General features: G+C 39.5%; 1 protein-coding gene and 1 pseudogene across 1 annotated transcript in view; both read left to right on the forward strand.

Annotated features, from left to right (window-relative positions):
* The window catches only part of LOC106591322 (zinc finger protein 271), a 518,091-nt gene that overhangs the window by 254,609 nt on the left and 236,857 nt on the right, over positions 1-26,625 (forward strand). The gene's annotated exons all lie outside the window — the stretch shown is intronic.
* Positions 16,965-17,895, forward strand: LOC123730798 (zinc finger protein 180-like; annotated as a pseudogene).

The raw sequence follows: 26,625 nt of genomic DNA on the forward strand, positions 1-26,625 counted from the left end.
TATATAGTATGCTTATTGGTCATAGTATGATGTAGTTAGTATGCCAAAGTTCCCGGATGACGTATACACGCAGTACTTTAGGGCCCATAATGCAATTCTTCCGGAAATGGGCGTGGCTTCACATTGTTTTAAGATTTGAAGAAAATTGAGGAAAATATGTAGCCGAAGTCCAACAAGAGCCGATACAAATTCATTGCTTTAACTGATTATGACAAATGTTGAGCAATGTAATAAAGTAATGACTTTTCAAATAAGTTACCTTACACGTTATTTTGGCTGACAATTTGTTAGCATGTTATTACTGGTATGTTAACTAGCTACCTAACGTTAGTTGGCTACTTATACATCAAACTTGCCAGTATATGAACTATATTCTATCTAACTAACTACCGAACGTTTATTGACTTGATTATTCCCGTCATTCTTAGCTAAATGGTATAGTCGTTTTGCGTTATCAATGGACATTCGGGTGCTTTCATAAATTCGCTCTGGCTATCTACTCCGATTTCAGAGCACTCTCGTCTGAGTGTACCAGAGTGCAGAATAATGAATTTACTAGCGCTCAACACCCGTTGAATATGTCCAGGTGTCAATAAATGTAGGCAAAAAGGAGCAAAGAAATGTTTTCCAGCAGTACAGTTAGTCACCAACGCTCTGGATAACATGAAAACTGCCTAACCAGCTCTGCTAGGTCAGAGTGGTCTCATTTGTGGCTGGAAGTAGCTAGTAAGCTAAGGTCAGAACAGTCAAATCAACCCAACTCCTCAGCCAGAGCGTCCAGTGGCTCCGAGAGCGAAACGGTCTGAATTTATGAAGCACTCTGGTACTCAAGATTGAATTTAAAAACACACCCGAAGTCGTAAAATGTCTAACTAGTAATGTGTTATGCTAACTAGCTAGCAAGAGGTTGCATAGCAACAGTATAATCTTCCGGTAGACAGGAGAAGAGCGCTCAACTGAAAGGATACGGTTCGGTTACAATTTACTACAATCAACTAATAGTATGTAGTATATACTCATTAAGTATGTAGTTACAGTATACTACAATTAACTAATAGTACATAGTATATACTCATTAAGTATGTAGTTACAGTATACTACAATTAACTAATAGTATGTAGTATATACTCATTAAGTATGTAGTTACAGTATAATACAATTAACTAATAGTATGTAGTATACAGTATACTAAAATGAACTAATAGTATGTAGCATATACTCATTGAGTGTGTAGTTACAGTATACTACAATTAACTAATATTATGTAGTTACAGTATACTAAAATTAACTAATAGTATGTACTCATTAAGTATGTAGTATACAGTATGTTAGTATGGGTATTCAAACACAGATATTCGCCTTTTTTCAATGCCATTACATTAAAGGCGAAACATACCTACATTCCATAACATTTATAAATTGTTTGAAACCTTTGTTTTAAACCCTTCTCAAAGTTGGTGCCTTGCCGGATTTGTATATATATTCTTTAAATAAAACACTACTTGACGTTCCTTGTATTTATGGCAGTGTAGTTCCCTTAAAACCTGTTAGGGACAGACGTTCCGCTAGCGGAACGCCTCACCAATATCCAATGGTAGAGCGTGGCGCGAAATACAAATACCTCAAAAATGCTATAACTTCAATTTCTCAAACATATGACTATTTTACACCATTTTAAAGACAAGACTCTCCTTAATCTAACCACATTGTCCGATTTCAAAAAGGCTTTACAGCGAAAGCAAAACATTAGATTATGTCAGGAGAGTACCCTGCCAAAAATAATCACACTGCCATTTTCAAAGCAAGCATATATGTCACAAAAACCAAAACCACAGCTAAATGCAGCACTAACCTTTGATGATCTTCATCAGATGACACTCCTAGGATATTATGTTATACAATACATGCATGTTTTGTTCAATCAAGTTCATATTTATATCAAAAACCAGCTTTTTACATTAGCATGTGATGTTCAGAACTAGCATACCCACCGCAAACCTCCGGTGAATTTACTAAATTTACTACATACTACTCACGATAAAAGTTCACAAAAAACATAATTATTTTAAGAATTATAGATACAGAACTCCTTTATGCAATCGCGGTGTCAGATTTTAAAATAGCTTTTCGGTGAAAGCACATTTTGCAATATTCTGAGTACATAGCCCGGCCATCATGGCTAGCTAATTTGACACCCACCAAGTTTGGCCCTCACCAAACTCAGATTTACTATAAGAAAAATTGGATTACCTTTGCTGTTCTTCGTCAGAATGCACTCCCAGGACTTCAACAACAAATGTTGTTTTGGTTCCAAATAATCCATAGTTATATTGAAATACCTCTGTTTTGTTCGTGCGTTCAAGTCACTATCCGAAGGGTGACGCGCGAGCGCATTTCGTGACAAAAAAATTCAAAATATTCCATTACCGTACTTCGAAGCATGTCAAACGCTGTTTAAAATCAATTTTTATGCTATTTTTCTCGTAAAATAGCAATAATATTCCAACCGGGCGACGTTGTATTCATTCAAAGACTGAAAGAAAAACATGGTGTCGTCTCGTGGACGCGCATCTCCATTGTCATTGTTCCCTGCCTGACCACTCACAAAAACTCCTGCTGTTTTTTGCCCAGAGACTGCAGAGACGTTATTCCACTTTCTGGCGCCTTCTGAGAGCCAATGGAAGCCTTAGAAAATGTCACGTTACAGCAGAGATGCTGTATTTTCGATAGAGGCCACAGAAGGAGAACAAATTGTCAGACAGGGCACTTCCTGTATGGAATCTTCTCAGGTTTTGGCCTGCCATATGAGTTCTGTTATACTCACAGACACCATTCAAACAGTTTTCGAAACTTTAGAGTGTTTTCTATCCAAATCTACTAATTATATGCATATTCTAGTTTCTGGGCAGGAGTAGTAACCAGATTAAATCGGGTACGTTTTTTTATCCGGCCGTGAAAATACGGCCCCCTATCCCAAACAGGTTGGTCAGTCAACTTTGGTACAAGTTGCGACTTCGGTTGACTTCGGTTGAAGGATTTAAAATCACACCTGAAAAGGCTAATGAAATCCGCGTCTGGCTGGAAGTCCCGCCTTCCACAGGTGATGAGCGTTAGGCTCGGATTCATTCCTTCAATTATTCTGCTCTTCACCTCGGTGTGAACAGGAAAAATTCATGCTACTAAAACAAACAATTGGAACACGAGACTGTTTTACGTTGCGCCAACTAAACTGACCCTGGCTATAGCAATGAGTAAGATGGCTAAAAATGAGACCTAGACAATGAAAGTTCAGACTGAGGTAAAGTTGGGTTTATATTCACACATTCAGATATTCAACAGACATTGGCCAAAAGCCATTTAAAATTGTAAAAATCAATAACTAATTCATTGATTGTCACAAAAACATCAAACTAGGTATGATTTATTCTATAAATGTCTAGCATACTTTTACATTTGCTGTGAATAAAAAATCCAGTTTTGATTTGATAGAAATGCATAAAATCTATAAAAGAGAGTTCATTTTTAGATTTTTGTACCCCTTCTCCTGTCAAATTGTTTTTTGCAAATTCTTTTGATTCAAGAATGAGACTCTCCTTTAGAGTCTATGTTATTAGGTCTATGTTGTTGTTAGGTAAAGTTATGGGTCCTACAGTAGGTCTATGTTGTTGTTAGGTGAAGTTATGGTTCCTACAGTAGGCGTGTGTTACTGTTAGAGTCTATGTTATTAGGTCTATGTTGTTGTTAGGTGAAGTTATGGGTCCTACAGTAGGTCTATGTTGTTGTTATGTGAAGTTATGGGTCCTACAGTAGGCGTGTGTTACTGTTAGAGTCTATGTTATTAGGTCTATGTTGTTGTTAGGTGAAGTTATGGGTCCTACAGTAGGTCTATGTTGTTGTTAGGTGAAGTTATGGGTCCTACAGTAGGCGTGTGTTACTGTTAGGATCTTCCAGTAGTTATTGATGTTACTACTAATGTGAAAACAAGACAAAATATGACTATTGTTGCTCACTTGACTGTATTAAGACAATTGTCATAATTTAACAGACGTCAATTGTTGTACAACTTCATGGGTACACTCTGGGCATCACCTTTAACTCAAATAAACAGTGGATTTCTGCTGTTGTGGGACTTTAACCATCTGTTTAACTTTGTCGTTCACACAGGAGAGAGATGTGACTATCCTGGGTCCTCTGGGGAGTCTCAACAACATCATGATGCTAAAGAGTCAGAGAAGAGTCTCTCCAGATCAGAACACCTCAAGAAACACCAGCAGAGACCCACATTGAATAATCCTTACTGCTGCTCTGACTGTGAGAAGAACTGCAAATCTAAATCAGAACTTGAAATACACCGGCGAATCCACACAGGAGAAAAGCCGTACCAATGCTCTCATTGTGGAATGAGTTTCTCTAGAGCATATTAATTGAAAACACACCTGCTAATTCACACAGGAGAGAAATCTTATAGCTGTACTCAATGTGGGAAGACTTTTACTACATCTTCCATTCTGACTTAACAGAAAACACACACAACAGAGAAACCTTATAGCTGTGATCAATGTGGGAAGAGTTATGTTACATCTAGCTATCTGACTTTACACCAGAGAACACACACAGGAGATAAACCATGTAGCTGTACTCAATGTGGGAAGAGATTTACTCGGTCAAGCTCCTTGGTAATGCACCAGAGAATACACACAGGAGAGAAACCATAATCAATGTGGGAAGAGTTTTACTCAGCCAAATGGACTGATATTACAACAGCGGACACATTTTTTACATTTACATTTTAGTCATTTAGCAGACGCTCTTATCCAGAGCGACTTACAGTAGTGAATGCATACATTTCATACATTTCATTTCATGCATGAGGAGTGACACACACAGGAGAGAAATCGTATAGTTGTACTCAATGTGGGAAGAGTTTTATTCAGGCAAGCTGCCTGAAAGTACACCTGAGAACGCACACAGGAGAGAAATATTAACACTGCTCTGACTGCGAAAAGAGGTTTGTTAGCTTAAGTGATTTAAAATTGCACCAGAGAATACACACAGGAGAGAACCCTTATAGCTGTGATCAATGTGACAAGAGATACTTTGATAAAAGATCTCTGATCAAACATCAGAAAATACATAGATGGAGGATTTGCTTTAATGTCACAATGTAGAATGTTTTAACATTGTAGTAGGAGTATTTTAATGATGTCACAATGTAGAAGCCTAAACGTTTGCCCCCTGTTCTATTGATTTCAACATGATATGGATATTAGCCTCAGGTGGAAAATCCAGGCTCTGAAATGGAAGAGTACTATTTATGTGATTTAACAAAAAGTGACTAACAAAAAAAGAGTTGTGTTACACTTTCCGCGTTGGCAACCCACTTGAATCAAAATGCAACACTTCAAAATGTAGCGATCTGTTTTCTACAAAGGTTCCTCTAACCAGTGATATACACATTATTCCCAGATTCCGTGTGGTTTTTGAGCTGTTAGTTTTAAAAGGATATGAAACCTCATCTCCCCACTCTCACACAACATGATATCGATGAGTGATGACAAGTAAGTGTTGTGTTCCTTTGTTTAGAGACCCCTAAATTTAAATGCATCACTCCAAATGTAGCTGACTGTCTTCTGCAGGTTGTCCTCTGACCAGTGAGGTAAAAGATAGCTCCCATTTCCATGTGTTTTTTTTGTTGTGTTAGTTTCAACCTGATTTAACCCCCTAATCGATATCAGGGATTTATCGCTACTTGTCAAAACAACAGCGTTTTTGGTGCTTGTGCAGTTAATAAGGTGCTTGATTTAAAAAAAAATCCAAGTAATATGATTATTTTGGCAGATGTTTGTTTATATAGTACATTTTATGTTTAGGTTTTCAATTTATCACAAACTGTTTCTGCATTTGGACTATTGATTTGGACACGTTTAAACTGTGACATCGGGGATATCCCACCTAGCAAAATGTTGTTGAAAATAAGACTCTGCCCAATGTCCAATATAAGTTTGGTTTTAGTTGAAAGTGAAACTTGAAAAGAAAACAATTTAATTTCAACGTACTTGCAGCCTATACACATGGACGCAGTATATTAAATTGAGTCTATAATCAGTTTTAGGGATAGGAGTCCCGGTAGTCATGGTAATAACGGCTCCGCTAGCAGGACAACTTCCTGTTGAAATAAATAATCCGAAATATTATGGATTTTAATCATTTATGTGTCTTATACAAGTGTCTTATATCGGCTGAAAGCTGAAATTCTTGTTAATCTAACCGCACTGTCCGATTTACAGTAGCTATTACAGCAAAACGATGCAATGCGATTGTTTGAGGACGACGCCCCACATCAAAATATTTTTCCACCGACACAGGTTTCATACATTCACAATTAACGATTAAATATTCATTTACTTTTTGAAAATCTTCCTCTGATTTGTCATCCAAAGGGTCCCAGCTATAACATGTAGTGTCGTTTTATTAGATAAAATCCTTCTTTATATCCCAAAAAGTACATTTGGTTTTGATATTTCATGTTTTCAATTCATGTAACATTTAGTAATAATTATTTATGCTACCAACTGACAATTTTTATGGTACAATTATATTGACATTGTTGCCCTGCTTTTAGAATATCAGGGTTCATTCTCAGATGTGCCAACCCAAATGTACTAGAGCATGACATTGGGACTGGGCCCCGATCCAACAACATGCCTATCGAGTGAACCCTGAAAAGAGAGAGAAGCTCCTCTGTGAGGTGGAAAGTTACTACGGAGTTGGTTGCTGATTGTCTCAAGGGTGGGCAGTCAACAAGTTTTGCATTTAGCCAGTGGATCACAATTTATTTTGACCTAACGTTTTTCTGTATTGGAGATTAGTTTTGTTTTGTTTGGGCTCGTTCCAATGGGATGAGAGTTGTAGAAGCTAGTGAGTTTTAGGAAGACGAGAGTTCTAGAAGCTAGTGGGGGAAAAAATATAGGATATATTTGTTGTCTTAAGTTAGGGATAGGGTCTATTTTTCTAAATTTTTCTCCACCTGACTGATGTGCCCAAAGTAAACTGCCTGTTACTCAGGCCCAGCCAGGATATGCATATAACTGGTAGCATTGGATAGGTAACACTTTGAAGTTGGTAGAAATGTTAAAATAATGTATGAGACTATAACACAATTGATATAGCAGGCGAAAGTCCAAAGAAAAACCAACCAGAATTATTGGGAGCTCCTAGAATTATTTGGGAGCTCCTAGGCTCTTATAATGGAAAGCTATGGGTTCTATGTATCTATGTAATTCCAGCTCCCAGATTGCAATTCCTATGGCTCCACTAGATGTCAACAGTTTTTGTTCATTGTTTCAGGTTTGTTTCTTCAAAAGCTAGCAAGAATTTGAAGTTTTTGTACAAAGAGTCCCGGTACAATATCAGTCTGTTGGCGCGCAATGAAGAGGACACGCGCTTGCTAATTTTACTTTTCTATACTTCCTTCCGTATGAAATATTATAGTTTATTTACATTTTAGGATACCTGAGGATTAAATAGAAACATAGTTTGACTTGTTTGAACTAAGTTAGCGGTAGCTTTTTGGACTCCTTGGTCTACATGTTGAATGAGTGGTTACTGAAATCGATGGCGCCAACTAAACTGACTTTTTGGGATATAAAGAAGGATTTTATTTAACAAAACGACCATTCATGTTGTAGCTGGCACCCTTGGGATTGCAAACAGAGGAAGATTGTCAAAAGTAAGTGGATATTTAATCGCTATATGTGATTTTTATGAAGCCTGTGCTGGTTGAAAAATAGGTTGTGGGGCGCCGTCCTCAAACAATCGCATGGTTTCGCTGTAAAGCCTATTGTAAATCAATGCAGTTAGATTAACACATTACTTTTGGATTATAATTGTAAGGCTCGCTTGAATCTCCTGCTTAATATGTTTGTGTTATTGTAATAGCTAGTGTAAATCGGCCAATGCAGTTAGATTAACAATAATTTAAGCTTTTAAACGATATAAGATACTTGTATGTTCATAAATGTTTAATATTACGATTATTTATTTGAATTGCGCGCCCTCCAATTTCACCGGATGTTGTCGACTGGTGTCCCGCTAGCGGGACGCCTAGCCTTATTAAGGGGGAAGGCGTTACAAGCTTTGGTTTTTCCATTTATGTTTTCTTGATGGGGAACGTAACAACAAACTGTAGTAAAACAAGATTATATTTTGGGTTGGATGTTGCATCCAGTTGTTCATATTTTAATCAATGGATTTTCCTTAGAATGTTCATTAGTCTTTCAGTTGTTAGTCTTCTGTTTTTTATCCTCTTATGTTTGTTGTGGTAAATATTTGTTTATTTTCATTGTTTATTTGTTTTTTCCTGTGAAGCCATTGTGTTGCATCCATGTCTGAAATGTGCTGTATAAATAAAGCTTGATTTGATTTGAACATATTGTAAAACAAATGAACCCAATGACTGACCAATCAAGACTCTTGTCAAACCAATGAACAAATATGTGCAAAAGCAACACATATCTTTGTCCATCTTAGTATGAAAAACAGTATAAATTCAGTATATCTTCCACTGTGGTATCTAAGTTTAGTATCACTTTTCAACCAACCCAGTGCATTTGTTGAAGATGAAAAATGTTGAAATCAACAATATGTTTAAGGATTCAACTACAGAAAACTGAAACAAACAAATGGATCAAACAGATCAATCCCACTTTTCCAGCCTGCTGAAGGCGTGGTGGCGTGGTAAACACCACCCCCGGCTCTACCAGGGGCTTGAGGTGGTCTCTCACAGCTCTGCTTATGTCACGTTCTTTTGCCTTCCTGTTCCATTTCTTGACTGCCCCTGCAACACCGAAAGAAACATATTTAGTCATATTATATAACACACTCAGAGTAATGGATATGGAGCATCTATGGCCTCAGTTTTGTATTTGTATTTATTATGGATCCCCATTAGTTCCTGTCAAGCCATCAGTTACTCTTCCTGGGGTTAATTATGGATCCCCATTAGTTCCTGTCAAGGCAGCAGCTACTCTTTCTGCGGTTTATTATGGATCCCCATTAGTTCCTGTCAAAGCAGCAGCTACTCTTCCTGGGGTTTATTATGGATCCCCATTAGTTCCTGTCAAGGCAGCAGCTACTCTTCCTGGGGGTTATTATGGATCCCCATTCATAATAACACGATAAAATACACACTATATTTACATACACATGGATGTTGGGGCCTGAGGGCACACAGTGTGTTGTGAAATCTGTGAATGTATTGTAATGTTTTTAAAATTGCATAAACTGCCTTAATTTTGCTGGACCCCAGGAAGAGTAGCTAATATAGTGTGTATTTTATCGTGTGTGTGTGTGTATGCATGTCTGTGCCAATGTTTGTGTTGCTTCACAGTCCCCGCTGTTCCAAAAGGTGTTTTTTTTATCTGTTTTTTTTTATCTAATTTTGCTGCTTGCATCAGTTACTTGATGTGGAATAGAGTTCCACATGTAGTCGTGGCTCTATGTAGAACTGTGTGCCTCCCATAGTCTGTTCTGGACATGGGGACTGAAAGGACCTCTTGTGACAGGTCTCAGTTACACCTGGCACCTGAATGTCACTTCTGTCATCTGATCACTCCAAGTTGCATTGCCAAAGCCAAGGTGGAAAAGGTTACAAAACTCCCGTAGTCACAGAGAATGTGCTGAAAAGTAGTGATGGGGGAAAAAAACTTCCAGAAGCATTGAGGCTTTCCAGCCAATTGTGTCAAAATAGGTTCATTACTCAAGGCTATGAGCAAAACATAATTTAGAACAGCCACATTTTAATAGATGACGTCCAACACGCCCTAACGTGCACAGCGTAGTCTTTATGTAATCTACTAAACCACCGGCCGTGTTCGAGAGCATCAAATCCATGCTGCATTGTGGGTAAATGGTGTAAATGGTGACTGGCTGACTGATTTATAAATAATAATGAGTAGCTATTTATGATGCAAGGTGATTTATAGATCAGTCAGTCGGCAGTCGCCTGCACTGTCGGCGCAATGTCGAACAAGCCCAATACCAAACCAATCAAATCAAATGTTATTTGTCACATTCGCTGAATACAACAGGTGTAGACCTTAAAATGAAATGCTGACTTACAAGCCCTTAACCAACCATGCAGTTCAACCATGCAGTTTCGTGTATATTAGCCACTGTGTTTTAAACCTACTTCTGTCGTCTAGTTAGTTATCCGATTTCATTTCATATTTACGTTTTTGTTGTTATTAGTCAGCTTGCGGGCTGGTTAAGTTAGCATTAGCCTAGCTAGCTAACATCTCCGACCATGAGCTCACTAAACTACTCTCCTCCTGTTAAAGAAGAGGAGGTATGCTGGACGGAGAAAGAGGGTCTGTGGCTGAACGTTGTCGTGAAAGAGGAGGATGTCACAATACAAAAACAAGTAAAGGGTGAGGCTGTTACAGTGAAAGAAGAAGAGAAAGACGTTTCAGTTAAACAAGAGGAAGACGCGTTCAGAGTGAAAGAGGAGGATCTTACTGTTAAAGAAGAGGAAGAGAAAGAGGAGGATGCTGTTTTGGGGGTGAAAGAGGAGGAGGGGGAGATGACTATCACATTAGAAGAAGACGAGGATGAAACTGGATATCTGGGCTCGGTTTCCCAAAGGCATGTTAAGGCATCCAATGGTTCTAACGATAAACGGGCCCTGATTAACACTAGTAAGTACTGTCTTAAATACAGAGGCACAAACTCTGCAGTTCTTGAACTGATGTGTGGTGTTAAAGGGGAATTCAGCAATTGCTTCATCCATATTTGGACTTTTAAATTATTTATTTATAGCCATTGATTATTGGAGAATATAACACATGCCTCATGAGCTTAGTTCAACTGTTTACCCCGTCAGAACCCCAAATAAGCTTTTTTTTACTCCAATGTTTAGAAATGATAAATGATAAACAAACACTGTAAACACTCAAAACATGTTTAAAACTATATTGTTGATATCATGGATGGTCAGTCCTTGCATCCGTAGATCCGTCTATGAATTTGAGAGTAGTTACATTTCCAGCCACATCATCATCTTATAACCAAACTAGTGGTGGAATGACAGCTTTGTTATTGTATGAACTGCAGATTGGTTGATAGATGTGCGGCTATTTTATAGGGGTAACCTAGGATTTAAATAGCAAAAAATTGTCAGCCCTGAGACTTGGTTTGGTAAACAGCTGAGGGATTGGGGCTGGAGAAATGTAACCACTCTCAAATTCATAGAGAACGCTATTGTAGCAAACATAACCCAAAACCTAGCGACCTCGTCAAGAAGTTCAGACATCTTGGCGTAACAGTTATAAGATGTTGGCTTGACAGTTGCTGGACCCAGGTCTGAATTGACTACACTATAAATACAAAGACTGGCCATCCATAAGGTCAAAATTATAGTTTTTAACAAGATTTCAAGGCTTTACAGTGCTTGTTTACAAACAGTGGCATTATACAAGCTTATGTTTTGGTTTCTGGTGGGGTAATACAGTTGAAACATTTGAGGCATTTCTAAGTTATATTCTTCAAGAATCAATGGTTATATAGTAAATGGGTATTTTATATAATTGCCAGTGAAGATTCCCTGTGGGGGTCAAATTGTTACAGCTATTGATAAATCATTGTATAATATTCAGCCAATTTATATATGCAGCCGAAGTCCAACGAAAGCCGATACAAATTCATTGCTTTAACTAATTATGACAAATGTTAAGAAAATGTTGAGCAATGTAATAAAGTAATGACTTTTCAAATAGGTTATCTTACACGTTATTTTGGCTGAGAATTTGTTAGCATGTTATTACAGCAGTATGTACCGGTATGTTAACTAGCTACCTAACATTAGTTGGCTACTTATACATCAAACTTGCCAGTATATTAACTATATTCTATCTAACTAACTACCCAACGTTTATTGACTTGATTATTCCCGTCATTCTTAGCTTAGCTAAACGGTATAGTCGTTGTGCTTTCTAAATGGACATTCGGGTGCTTTCATAAATTCGCTCTGGCTATCTACTCCGATTTCAGAGCACTCGTCTGAGTGTACCAAATAAAATAAAATGTTATTGGTCACATACACATGGCTAGCAGATGTTAATGCGAGCATAGCGAAATGCTTGTGCTTCTAGTTCCGACCATGCAGTAATATCTAACAAGTAATCTAACAATTTCACAAAACTACCTAATACACACAAGTGTAAAGGAATGAATAAGAATATGTACATATAAATATATGGATGAGCGATGGCCAAACGGCATAGGCAAGATGCAGTAGATGGTATAAAGTACAGTATATACATATGAGATGAGTAATGTAGGGTATGTAAACATTACATAAAGTGGCATTGTTTAAAGTGACTAGTGATACATTTATCACATCCAATTTTTAATTATTAAAGTGGCTAGAGATTTGAGTCAGTATGTTGACAGCAGCCACTCAATGTTAGTGATGGCTGTTTAACAGTCTGATGGCCTTGAGACAGAAGCTGTTTTTCAGTCTCTCGGTCCCAGCTTGATGCACCTGTACTGACCTCGCCTTCTGGATGATAGTGGGGTGAACAGGCAGTGGCTCGGGTGGTTGTTGTCCTTGATGATCTTTTTGGCCTTCCTGTGACATCGGGTGGTGTAGCTTCCTGGAGCGCAGGTAGTTTGCCCCCGGTGATGCGTTGTGCAGACCTCACTACCCTCTGGAGAGCCTTGCGGTTGTGGGTGGAGCAGTTGCCGTACCAGGTGGTGATACAGCCCGGCAGGATGCTCTTGATTTTGCATCTGTAAAAGTTTGTGAGTGTTTTTGGTGACAAGCCAAATTTCTTCAGCCTCCTGAGGTTGAAGAGGCGATGTTGCGCCTTCTTCACCATGCTGTCTGTGTGGGTGGACCATTTCAGTTTGTCCGTGATGTGTACGCCGAGGAACTTATAACTTTCCACCTTCTCCACTACTGTCCCGTCGATGTGGATAAGGGGGATGCTCTCTCTGCTGTTTCCTGAAGTCCACGATCATCTCCTTTGTTTTGTTGACATTGAGTGTGAGGTTATTTTCATGACACCACACTCCGAGGGCCCTCACCTCCTCCCTGTAGGTCGTCTCATCATTGTTGGTAATCAAGCCTACCACTGTAGTGTCGTCTGCAAACTTGATGATTGGGTTGGAGGCGTGCATGGCCACGCAGTCATGAGTGAACAGGGAGTTCAGGAGAGGGCTGAGAATGCACCCTTGTGGGGCCCCAGTGTTGAGGATCAGCGGGGTGGAGATGTTGTTTCCTACCCTCACCACCTGGGGGCGGACCGTCAGAAAGTCCAGGACCCAGTTGCATAGGGCGGGGTTGAGACCCAGGGTCTCGAGCTTAATGACGAGTTTGGAGCGTACTATGGTGTTGAATGCTGAGCTGTAGTCGATGAACTGCATTCTTACATAGGTATTCCTCTTGTCCAGATGGGTTAGGGCAGTGCGATTGCAATTGCATCGTCTATGAACCTATTGGGGCAGTAAGCAAATTGGAGTGGGTCTAGGGTGTCAGGTAGGGTGGAGGTGATATGATCCTTGGCTAGTCTCTCAAAGCACTTCATGATGACGGAAGTGAGTGCTACGGGGCGATTGTCGTTTAGCTCAGTTACCTTAGCTTTCTTGGGAACAGGAACAATGGTGGCCCTCTTGAAGCATGTGGGAACAGCAGACTGGGATAGGGATTGATTGAATATGTCCGTAAACACACCAGCCAGCTGGTCTGCACATGCTCTGACGACGCGGCTAGGGATGCCGTCTGGGCCGGCAGCCTTGCGAGGGTTAACACGTTTAAATGTTTTACTCACATTGGCTGCGGTGAAGGAGAGTCCGCAGGTTTTGGTAGCGGGCCGTGTCGGTGGCACTGTATTGTCCTCAAAGTGAGCAAAGAAGTTGTTTAGTTTGTCTGGGAGCAAGACATCGTGGTCCGCGACGGGGCTGGTTTTCTTTTTGTAGTCCATGATTCACTGTAGGCCCTGCCACATACCTCTGGTGTCTGAGCCGTTAAATTGCGACTCTACTTTGTCTCTATACTGATGCTTAGCTTGTTTGATTGCCTTGCGGAGGGAATAGCTATACTGTTTGTATTCGGTCATGTTTCTGGTCGCCTTGCCCTGATTAAAAGCAGTGGTCCGCGCTTTCAGTTTTGTGCGAATGCTGCCATCAATCCACGGTTTCTGGTTGGGGAAGGTTTTAATAGTTGCCGTGGGTACAACATCACCGATATTCTTCAGAAATTGGGCGTGGCTTCACATCGTTTTCAGATTTGAAGAAAATGGCAGAAAATATATTTTAAAAAATTCACTTTTATTTAACCAGGTAGGCTAGTTGAGAACAAGTTCTCATTTACAACTGCGACCTGGCCAAGATAAAGCAAAGCAGTTCAACACATACAACAACACAGAGTTACACATGGAATAAACAAACATACAGTCAATAATACAGTAGAAAAAGTCTATATACAGTGTGTGCAAATGAGGTAGGATAAGGGAGGTAAGGCAATAAATAGGCTTTGGTGGCGAAGTAATTACATTATAGCAATTAAACACTGGAATGGTAGATGTGCAGAAGATGTAGAGATACTGGGGTGCAAAGGAGCAAGATAAATAAATACAGTATGGGGATGAGGTAGTTGGATGGGCTATTTACAGATGGGCTATGTATAGGTGCAGTGATCTGTGGGTGCTGCTATGGTGACCAGCGAGCTGAGATAAGGCGGGCTTTACCTAGCAGAGACTTGTAGATGACCTGGAGCCAGTCTGGCACACTGCTTAGAGTTTCAACAACATGAATAACTTATTTCTAGCCTACAATCATCGATGTTAATACTAATGTGAAAACAAGACAAAATATGACTTTTCTTGCTCATTTTAAGACAATTGTCAAATAATTTTAACTTCTTTGGGATAGGGGGCAGTATTTTCACGGCCGGATAAAAAACGTACCCGATTTAATCTGGTTACTACTCCTGCCCAGAAACTAGAATATGCATATAATTAGTAGATTTGGATAGAAAACACTCTAAAGTTTCTAAAACTGTTTGAATGGTGTCTGTGAGTATAACAGAACTCATATGGCAGGCCAAAACCTGAGAAGATTCCATACAGGAAGTGCCCTTTCTGACAATTTGTTGTCCTTCTGTTGCATCTCTATCGAAAATACAGCCTCTGTGCTGTAACGTGACATTTTCTAAGGCTTCCATTGGCTCTCTAAAGCCGCCAGAAAGTGGAATGGGGTGTCTGCTGTCTCTGGGCAAAGAACAGCAGCAGAATTTGTGAGTGGTCAGCCTGGGGACAGTGACACTGGAGATGCGCGGTCACGAGACTACTCCATTTTTTTCTTTCAACCTTTGAATGAATACAACGTTGCCCGGTTGGAATATTATCGCTATTTTACGAGGAAAATAGCATAAACATTGATTTTAAACAGCGTTTGACATGCTTCTAAGTACGGTAATGGAATATTTTGAATTTTTTTGTCACGAAATGCGCTCGCGTGTCACCCTTCAGATAGTGACCTGAACGCACAAACAAAATGGAGCTATTTGAATATAACTATGGATTATTTGGAACCAAAACAACATTTGTTGTTGAAGTAGAAGTCCTGGGAGTGCATTCTGACGAAGAACAGCAAAGGTAATCCAATTTTCTAATAGTAATTCTGAGTTTAGGTTGTCCCAAACTTGGTGGGTGTCAAAATAGCTAGCCGTGATGGCTAAGCTATGTACTCAGAATATTGCAAAATGTGCTTTCGCCGAAAAGCTATTTTAAAATCTGACACCGCGATTGCATAAAAGAGTTCTGTATCTAGAATTCTTAAAATAATTATGTATTTTGTCAACATTTATGATGAGTAATTTAGTAAATTCACTGGAAGTTTTGGGTGGGAATGCATGTTCTGAACATCACATGCCAATGTAAAAAGCTGTTTTTGGATATAAATATGAACTTGATTGAACAAAACATGCATGTATTGTATAACATAATGTCTTAGGAGTGTCATCTGATGAAGATCATCAAAGGTTAGTGCTGCATTTAGCTGTGGTTTGGGTTTATGTGACATATATGCTTGCTTGGAAAATAGCTGTGTGATTATTTTTGTCTATGTACTCTCCTAACATAATCTAATGTTTTGCTTACGCTGTAAAGCCTTTTTGAAATCGGACAATGTGGTTAGATTAACGAGAGTCTTGTCTTTAAAATGGTGTAAAATAGTTGATTGTTTGAGAAAATTGAATTGTGGTATTTTAGTTGGTTTTGTATTTCGCGCCGTGCAATGCCATTGGCTGTTGGGTAGAGGTTCCGCAGGCGGAACGAGGTTCCGCAGGCGGAACGGGGTTCCGCAGGCGGAACGGGGTTCCGCAGGCGGAACATCTGTTCTCAACAGGTTAACATTCATTACAGACGTCAATTGTTGTACAACATCATGGCTACTCTGTTGGCATTACCTTTTACAGTGTATTTCCGCTGTTGTGGGCCTTTAACCATCTGTCTGACTTTCTTGTTCACACAGGAGAGAGATGTGACTACCATGGGTCCCCTGGGGAGCCTCAACAACAACATGATGCTGACAAGGCAGAGAAGAGTCTCTCCACGTTAGAACACCTCAAGAAACACCCACGGAGATCCACAGGGAAGAGAACTCACTGCTGCTCTGATTGTGGGAAGAGATTCACCTCCTCAGCAGGCATTAAAATTCATCAGAGAATCCACACAGGAGAGAAATCTTTTAGCTGTACTCAATGTGGGAAGAGTTTTACTCGGTCAACCAGCCTGCTATCACACCAGAGAACACACACAGGAGAGAAATCTTTTAGCTGCTCTGACTGTGGAAAAAGTTTTGTTTTCTCAGGACAATTAATATCACACCAGAGAACACACACAGGAGAGAAATCCTGTAGCTGTGATGAAACAAAACTCTTCCCACATTCATCTGGCCTTCTGACTGTACACCAGAGAATACACACAGGAGAGAATTCTTATAGCTGTACTCAATGTGGGAAGAGTTTTACTCATTCAACCAGCCTGATATCACACCAGAGAACACACACAGGAGAGAAACCGTATAGCTGTGATGAATGTGGGAAGATTTTTACTACATCTAGCCATCTGAAGAGACACCAGAGAACACACACAGGAGAGAAATTGTATAGCTGTGATGAATGTGGGAAGAGTTTTATGACATCTAGCCATCTGAAGATACACCAGAGAGAAATCATATAGCTGTGATCAATGTGGGAAGAGTTTTGTTCAATCTGGCAATCTGACAGTACACCAGAGAACACACACAGGAGAGAAGTCTTTTAGCTGTGATCAATGTGGGAAGAGTTTTACTCATTCAACCAGCCTGATATCACACCAGAGAACACACACAGGAGAGAAATCGTATAGCTGTGATGAATGTGGGAAGATTTTTACTACATCTAGCCATCTGAAGATACACCAGAGAACACACACAGGAGAGACACCTTATAGCTGTGATGAATGTGGGAAGATTTTTAATACATCTAGCCATCTGAAGATACACCAGAGAACACACACAGGAGAGAAATCATATAGCTGTGATCAATGTGGGAAGAGTTTTGTTCAATCTGGCAATCTGACAGTACACCAGAGAACACACACAGGAGAGAAGTCTTTTAGCTGTGATCAATGTGGGAAGAGTTTTGTTTCATCTAGCGGTCTGACAGTACACCAGAGAACACACACAGGAGAGAACCCGTATAGCTGTGATCAATGTGGGAAGAGTTTTGTTTCATCTAGTGGTCTGACAGTACACCAGAGAACACACACAGGAGAGAAACCGTATAGCTGTGATCAATGTGGGAAGAGTTTTGGTCAATCTGGGGATCTGACAGTACACCAGAGAACACACACAGGAAAGACACCTCATAGCTGTGACCAGAGATAATCTGTTAAAAGATCTCTGATCAAATATCAGAAAATACATGGAGTTGCGATAAGTGAAATGAATGATTATAAGTAAATGAATATAGAATCCACTCTGAAACGTATCTAATTAGTAGTTGATGTAGCATGTATAATGAATAATTAAAGTACTGAACGTTAGTCCCATAAAGGTCTAGTAGAGGCTGGAGAGGGAGAGAAATGTGTGTGTGTATTAGAGGACCTAAGAGAACAGTAGACATTTGTTCTACCTGACCTAGCAACTTTGAGATGCTTTGGAGGAAATATGGGAGTAGCCTTCAAGGTTCTCCTAATCTCGGGGGAAAGGAACAGGCAGCGCTGGATAGTGATTTAACAGTGGTGGGAAGTCAAGGGAGAGATACTGTTCACCTACTGTTTGTGTGTATGTGTGTGCGTAGGTTATCTACTTTTGGTGTGGAGGTGTGTGCGTAAGTGGAGAGAGTGGATAAAATGAACTTCTTTGTTAACCTGTTTGGGATAGGGGGCAGTATTTTCACGGCCGGATAAAAAACGTACCCGATTTCATCTGGTTATTACTCCTGCCCAGAAACTAGAATATGCATATAATTAGTAGATTTGGATAGAAACACCCTAAAGTTTCTAAAACTGTTTGAATGGTGTCTGTGAGTATAACAGAACTCATATGGCAGGCCAAAACCTGAGAAGATTCTATATGGGAAGTGCCCTGTCTGACCATTTCTTGTCCTTCTATAGCCTCTCTGTTGAAAATACAGCCTTTGTACTGTAACGTGACATTTTCTAAGGCTTTCATTGGCTCTAGGAAGGCGCCAGAATGTGGAATGATATCTCTGCAGTCTCTGGGCGAAAAACAGCAGGGGTTTTGGAGAGTGGTCCTTCTGAGGACAATGACACTGGCGCGCGCATGCATGTGACGACTCCATGTTTTTCTTTCAGTGTTTGAACAGATACAACGTCTCCCGGTTGGAATATTATCGCTATTTCACGAGAAAAATCACATGAAAATTGATTTTAAACAGCGTTTGACATACTTCGAAGTACGGTAATGGAATATTTTGAATTTTTTTGTCACGAAACGCGCCGGCGCGTCACCCTTCGGATAGTGACTTGAACGCACAAACAAAATGGAGCTATTTGGATATAACTATGGATTATTTCGAACCAAAACAACATTGGTTGTTGAAGTAGAAGTCCTGGGAGTGCATTCTGACGAAGAACAGCAAAGGTAATCCAATTTTTCTTATAGTAAATCTGAGTTTGGTGAGTGCCAAACTTGGTGGGTGTCAAAATAGCTAGCCGTGATGGCCGGGCTATGTACTCAGAATATTGCAAAATGTGCTTTCACCGAAAAGCTCTTTTAAAATGGGACACCGCGATTGCATAAAGGAGTTCTGTATCTATAATTCTTAAAATAATTGTTATGTTTTTTGTGAACGTTTATCGTGAGTAATTTAGTAAATTCACTGGAAGTTTTCGGTGGGTATGCTAGTTCTGAACAAAACATGCTAATGTAAAAAGCTGTTTTTTGATATAAATATGAACTTGATTGAACAAAACATGCATGTATTGTATAACATAATGTCCTAGGAGTGTCATCTGATGAAGATCATCAAAGGTTAGTGGTACATTTAGCTGTGGTTTTGGTTTTTGTGACATATATGCTTGCTTGAAAAATGGGTGTGTGATTATTTCTGTCTGGGTACTCTCCTGACATAATCTAATGTTTTGCTTTCGCTGTAAAGCCTTTTTGAAATCGGACAATGTGGTTAGATAAAGGAGAGTCTTATCTTTGAAATGGTGTAAAATAGTCATGTTTGAGAAATTGAAATTATAGCATTTTTAAGGTTTTTCGTATTTCGCTAGCGGAACGCCTGTCCATAAGAGGTTAACTTCTCTAGGGTAGCTGGGACGAAATCGTCCCGCACTATTCAACAGCCAGTGACACATCAGAGCGCCAAATTTAAAACCACAAAATGTCATAATTCAAAGTTCTCAAACAGAGGACTATTTTACACCATTTGAAAGACAAGACTCTCGTTAATCTAACCACATTGTCCGATTTCAAAAAGGCTTTACAGTGAAAGCAAAACATTAGATTATGTTAGGAGAGTACATAGCCAGAAATAACCACACAGCCATTTTTCAAGCAAGCATATGTCACAAAAACCAAAAACACAGCTAAATGCAGCACTAACCTTTGATGATCTTCATCAGATGACACTCCTAGGACATTATGTTATACAATACATGCATGTTTTGTTCAATCAAGTTCATATTTATATCAAAAACCAGCTTTTTACATTAGCATGTGATGTTCAGAACTAGCAACTAGCATACACACCGCAAACTTCCGGTGAATTTACTTAATTACTCAGCATAAAACGTTCACAAAATACATAACAATTATTTTAATAATTATAGATACAGAACTCCTTTATGCAATCGCGGTGTCAGATTTAAAAATAGCTTTTCGGCGAAAGCACATTTTGCAATATTCTGAGTAGATAGCCCGGCCATCACGGCTAGCTAATTTGACACCCACCAAGTTTGGCCCTCACCAAACTCAGATTTACTATAAGAAAAATTGGATTACCTTTGCTGTTCTTCGTCAGAATGCACTCCCAGGACTTCTACTTCAACAACAAATGTTGTTTTGGTTCGAAATAATCCATAGTTATATTGAAATAGCTCCGTTTTGCTAGTGCGTTCAGGTCACTATCCGAAGGGTGACGCGCGAGCGCATTTCGTGACAAAACATTTCAAAATATTCCATTACCGTACTTCGAAGCATGTCAAACGCTGTTTAAAATCAATTTTTATGCGATTTTTCTCGTAATATAGCGACAATATTCCAACCGGGTGACATTGTATTCATTCAAAGACTGAAAGAACAAAATGGAGAATTCACATGAACGCGCATCTCCAGTGTCACTGTCCCCAGGCAGGCCAGTAACAAACAGAGCTGCTGTACTTAGCCCAGAGACTGCAGACATCTCATTACACTTTCTGGCGCCTTCTGAGAGCCAATGGAAGCCTTAGAAAATGTCATGTTACAGCACAGATGCTGTATTTTCGATAGAGAGGCTACAGAAGGACAATAAATTGTCAGACAGGGCACTTCCTGTATGGAATCTTCTCAGGTTTTGGCCTGCCATATGAGTTCTGTTATACTCACAGACACCATTCAAACAGTTTTATAAACTTTAGAGGGTTTTCTATCCAAATATACTAATTATATGCATATTCTCGTTTCTGGGCAAGAGTAGTAACCAGTTTAAATCGGGTACGTTTTTTTATCCGGCCGTGCAAATATTGCCCCCTAGTACCAACAGGTTAATGTTGGGCAGAACGTTCTCTGAATAAACTGTACGAACCTTTTGCAGAAAGCTGAGTCCTTGCCTAATTACTAACCCATTGTCTTACAAACCTTGGGAATTAGTCAAGGCTTATTGATTGTTAATTATTATCATTGGGATAGAATAATTCCTTTGACAAGTTGTTTCGTGATATCAATGAATTAATGTCACAATGTAGAATGTTAACATTGTTGTAGGTGTATTTTAATGATTTAACGATTTTAATGATAATATTGCAGGAGTTTCCTCTTGAAATCAGACATGTCTGTGGTAAGGACAACTTGTTTGCTGATTGTCTCAAGGGTGGGCAGTCAAAAAGTTTTGTGTTTTGTGTTTAGCCAGTGAGTTGCCACGGATCACAATCTATTTTGACTGCACGTTTTTCCTATTGGAGATGAGTTTTGTTTGGGCTCGTTCCAAGGGGATGAGAGTTCTAGAAGCTTGTGACTTTTAGAAAGACTAATGTTCTAGAAGCTAGTGGGGAAAAAATGTTTTTTTTCTTGTTTTTAATAGTTGACGGCCAGTAGACACCATGTTTATATTGGTGAAGGTGAAGCATTGTAGTTGATTATAATGTGAAATGGAAGTTGTTTTCTGTTGGTGGTAAGCATTCTCTTAAGGTGTTACAGTCTTTGGTTTTCCCATTTATATTTTGAGGTTGGACTTTAGCACATATAGCTCGTTAGCACGTAGGGCGCACTGATTGGTGTCACCTCGTTAGTCAGTATGTGTTACACCTGTGCTGGCTTGTCCATCTCATTAGTGGGAAGGTGTTTCATCTGAGCTGGTCCAGGTTCTATTTAAGAGTGTCTGGCCCAGTGCTCCAGTTGTCTTGATAGATGTGGAGAGTCAACACCTTTAGTTGCGGTACCTTTTTGGTTTGCTTCCTGTCTTTAAGTTTGGTGTGGGTTTTTCTTTTGTTTTGTTTGCCTTTTCTTGGGCAGAGTTAGTGGGTCTCATGGTGGGTGACATTGATGTCCCAGTTGTTGTTACTAGTCAACTTTCAGTGAACACCCCCATAGTGTCTGAGAGAAAAATTGCAACATTATGTTATAATACTTTTATTGCATCAAATGGTTGTTTTATGCAACAGAATAGAGGGTTCTTAGAACTATTATGTCTGTGTGTTCTACTGATGGGCCTCTGGGAGATAACACTGACAGGAGATTTACAATGTCTTTTGGGTGATAAAACCTAAAGAGACCGCATTCCAGAACATGAGTTAATGTTTCTGTTCTATATGATACCAGGGAGAGATTACCCCAGGGCCAGACCCTGGTCTCTACACAAAGAGTACTGTTTTTACAGCAGATACTGTCTGCTGTGAATTATAACTATCTTTCATACAAATCTTAACCTTGTGACCTGTTCTATACATCTGTTGTTCGTCATGTAGGTTGAAAGGGGTGTATCTTGACTGTAAAAGACCTTTGTACTTTTGTATCTTGGCTCTCAACAAATCATCTGGGGGTGATTCGTCGACCAGCCATCATTATCGTAGATGACTCAATTCATTCACTTTATATTTGTGCGTTGTCTTGACCTGCTCCATTATTAAGTGATTAAAGATTTAGTTTAAGAATAACTCTGACTTGTGTGATAAGTTTGTCTCTCCTCATTTGATATTAAAGAATTTAACCACCACATTTGGCGATGGGGTTCTGAATCTTGACTTGGTGACCGCTCCTGAGGACCAGGGTAAATCGTGCACGAGGGATCCCTCAAACTTGGAATCTCAGGGAAACCACACTTTAGGAATGGAGAAGATGGACCCACCTTTGATCTGAGAGGCAGCGAGCCGAGTGGATACCACATCTCGAAACGTATTTTTTTTTAAAAGAGGAGAGCGAAACACGCAAAGTGGAGTTTTTATAAAGCCTGGTAGGCTCTGAGTGTGTATTCCTGTGTGAGGAGGGCACCTGGGAGATGTAAACAGGGCTGAGGCAGTAGGTTCTGAGTGTATTCCTGTGTGAGGGGGGCACCTTGGAGGTGTAAACAGGGCCGAGTCAGTGGAGGATGATCTGAGAGTTAATCAACTCAAAGACACCTATCATTGGTCGGTTGCGGGCAACCTAGAGCCATCCTGACACCTAATTGATCACAGTGGGGATTGATGCGGTTTGTAGGGGCCAGGGTGACTGTGGGTTCTGTGTGAAACACGGTACCTGGTGAAACCCTATTGGAAGAAGGACCTCATTCTGAAAAGTGTCTGTGTTACCCTCAGAAGTGGTGAATTCCAATTATTTTAAATGTGCTGGCCAGGTATGCCCTGGGTTTGGTCATTTAGCGTTAAATATCTAGAATCTTGGTGAACTAGTTTTGACCATTTAACTTTAAAAGATCTGGAATATGTGCAAACTAGTTATGACCATTTATATAGTATAAGCTAGTAAGGTGCACCTGTAATTGTTTTAAACCTGGACCCCATTTTAGAAGTATTGAAAGATGTAAATGTATGAGTTACATTATCCTAGGAACTAACTATGAGATAGAAATTAGAAAATATTCCTGCAGGTTAAAATATTGTTGAAAAACTACTAATTGATTAGGTATGTTTGGGAATTGCATTGTGTGACTGTGATATGAGAGTTGTGTGACTGTCTTAATATGAAGTTTGGATAGTAACAGAGATCTATAGTTCCTCACATAGAAATATGCTTAATCAGATGATTGACATTTGGATAAGTTTTATTATAATGTTATCTTGGGGTTCCGTTCCTTCACTGCCCATCACAGGGTGGTATTGAGAGCGGGATGATAGTTTAGGAAGCAGTGGAAGGTTAGAGAACCGTTGACAATCCGGTCGTTGTCCGGGAAACAAACATATGTTTTTGGTTCGCTGGGAGTATGTTTGGAGAGCTGCTTCGTAGCTGCGGAGAGTCCTTGAAAAAGCAAATGGAATGTTTGTCGTGAATTTCTTACGTTTTATATGAAAATATGATAAATTGTGTGTGTATAATCGATTACTAGAGATTTGATAAAGTAATACTGGGAATATAATTAGATACAATTTAAACAACCCATATGTAGACGAACGTAGGTTTTGAGTTGGTATCTTTAATGAATCATTTGATAAAGATGAGGTTTAAGCATTATTAAACAGTACAAAGTCTGGGCAGTTGTCTCAAACTGGTGGGAGTGTGTCCACTTTAGGGTAAGTTACCCTAACGATGTAACTGTAAAACGCTTATTGGATTTTCTCCGTCCGGGTACTACATTTGAAATAAAACTGCCCTTAAGGCCTGAAAATTCGGGGGGGGTTCTTCCCAATATGAGAGGAGTTGCTATATTTATTGAATAAACCTTTTTGAACCAAGTTAGAGTGAACCTAGATGGCTGACTAGCTGTTGAAGAAGTGTCCCGTCCACTAGATTAGCCATCACAGTGGCAGAATCACCTGAAAGACGCACATCGCCATCTGGAGTTGGTATCGCAGTTGAGAAAATACTTTCAAACAAAAAGCGACTGCCCCTAACAACCAACGACTCCCTTTGAAAACGGGCGATGTGGCATCAGAAATATTTGTGTAAAAATGTACTACAAAGTGTAGCTAAAAAGAATAACTTTGGTCATACCCACTCAGCACGTGACATCGAATTATGGGCAATATCAGGTCTGTTTGTTGTGGCCGCTATGTCACCCAAAAATAGTCATCCCAAATTGGGCTGTGTATAACTATGTAAATGTCTCTAGGACAAGGTGACTTTTATCAATATACACTCTAAAAACTAAAGGTTCCTGGAGTATCCTTTAGGGGTTTTTCAAATTTAAACTGTGGGGGGAACCCCTAAAAGTTATTTGACAAACCTTTTGTGGGAACCCCTATAAGTTCTCCAAAGAACCCCTTATCATCGTTCCTCAAAGAACCTTTTGGCGTTCATTTTTTAAACTCCCGGTCCACCCTCCCTGCATTATAAAAAAATATTTTAATAACAACATTGACAATATTGATTTAAATAATTGTTTATTTACTGACACCACAAATATGAATTAGCAATATTGTAGACTTGATGCTAAATACAGATTTTTCATCTTTAGTGTGTATATCATATTCACTTAGTTATGTTAGGAAGTTTGCCATCTTTATGCCCGGCCCTGGTAACTTCACCCCAACTTCTCTTATCCCCAGAACACTAACATAAGAACAAGTGTTTTTCTGACATTTTTGGGAAATTTAAGGGAAAATAAATAAAAAATACAGCCGTAGCAGAGCCCCAAGTCCCATGGGGACGTCCTCGAGGGCGTAGATGTTCTCCCCATCAAAGGCCAGCGGGATTTCACTCTCATGGTGAAATGGATTTCCACCGATGTGCAGTAAAGGAGTAAAGAGCAGTGAAATCTGTGTCAACAAAAGTAAGACAAGATTAATACACAAACCATTAACAAAGAACATAAATGTTCAGCTGTAGTTTTATATAAGCATGCACACCTATGTTTATGAAGAAACAGATGATTTGTGTAAAGGCATACCTTGTCACAGACATAAGGCCACTCGGGTCCTCATTGAAGAGGTAGGGCAAGAGCGGGATCGCTACTGTGGTCTCCAGTCCTAGTAAAGTAAAGCATCGTACTACACTTGCTAATTTTATTACAAAATACATTAGAGAAAGGGAAGGAATAACAGCAAATACATCTTCTGTATTGTCTTTCAGGGACTGTCAAAATAGCAGGATGATGTCCTCACCCCCCTACCTCTGCTAGTCCTTGAATTATCTTTGTCTATATCCATTCCATGGACTTGATTCATTTCTGAGAAGCTCTGAAAAGATCATTTGCACACATTTGTATCCTAATAGTTTTCAGTTTGTATTGACTGCTATGTAGGTTAAATGTACACTTCAAATGCAGCTGTCCTACAACATATCTGTACCTTCTTCTTGATCCCAATAGCATTGTGTCCATGTTCTGTCCTATAAGAATTTCAAAGGAAGAGAAAATGTGTCAAAGAATATTCTTACAAGCACACACATATACATATATATATATACACAGACACACATATATACATATACACACACACACTGCTCAAAAAAAGGGAACACAAACAACACATCCTAGATCTGAATGAAAGAAATAATCGTATTAAATACTCTTTACATAGTTGAATGTGCTGACAACAAAATCACACAAAAATAAATCAATGGAAATCCAATTTATCAACCCATAGAGGTCTGGATTTGGAGTCACACTCAAAATTAAAGTGGAAAACCACACTACAGGCTGTTCCAACTTTGATGTAATGTCCTTAAAACAAGTCAAAATGAGGCTCAGTAGTGTGTGTGGCCTCCACGTGCCTGTATGACCTCCCTACAACGCCTGGGCATGCTCCTGATGAGGTGGCGGAT

This window comes from Salmo salar, chromosome ssa02 (genome assembly GCF_905237065.1).
Source record: "Salmo salar chromosome ssa02, Ssal_v3.1, whole genome shotgun sequence".
Lineage (NCBI taxonomy): Eukaryota > Metazoa > Chordata > Actinopteri > Salmoniformes > Salmonidae > Salmo > Salmo salar.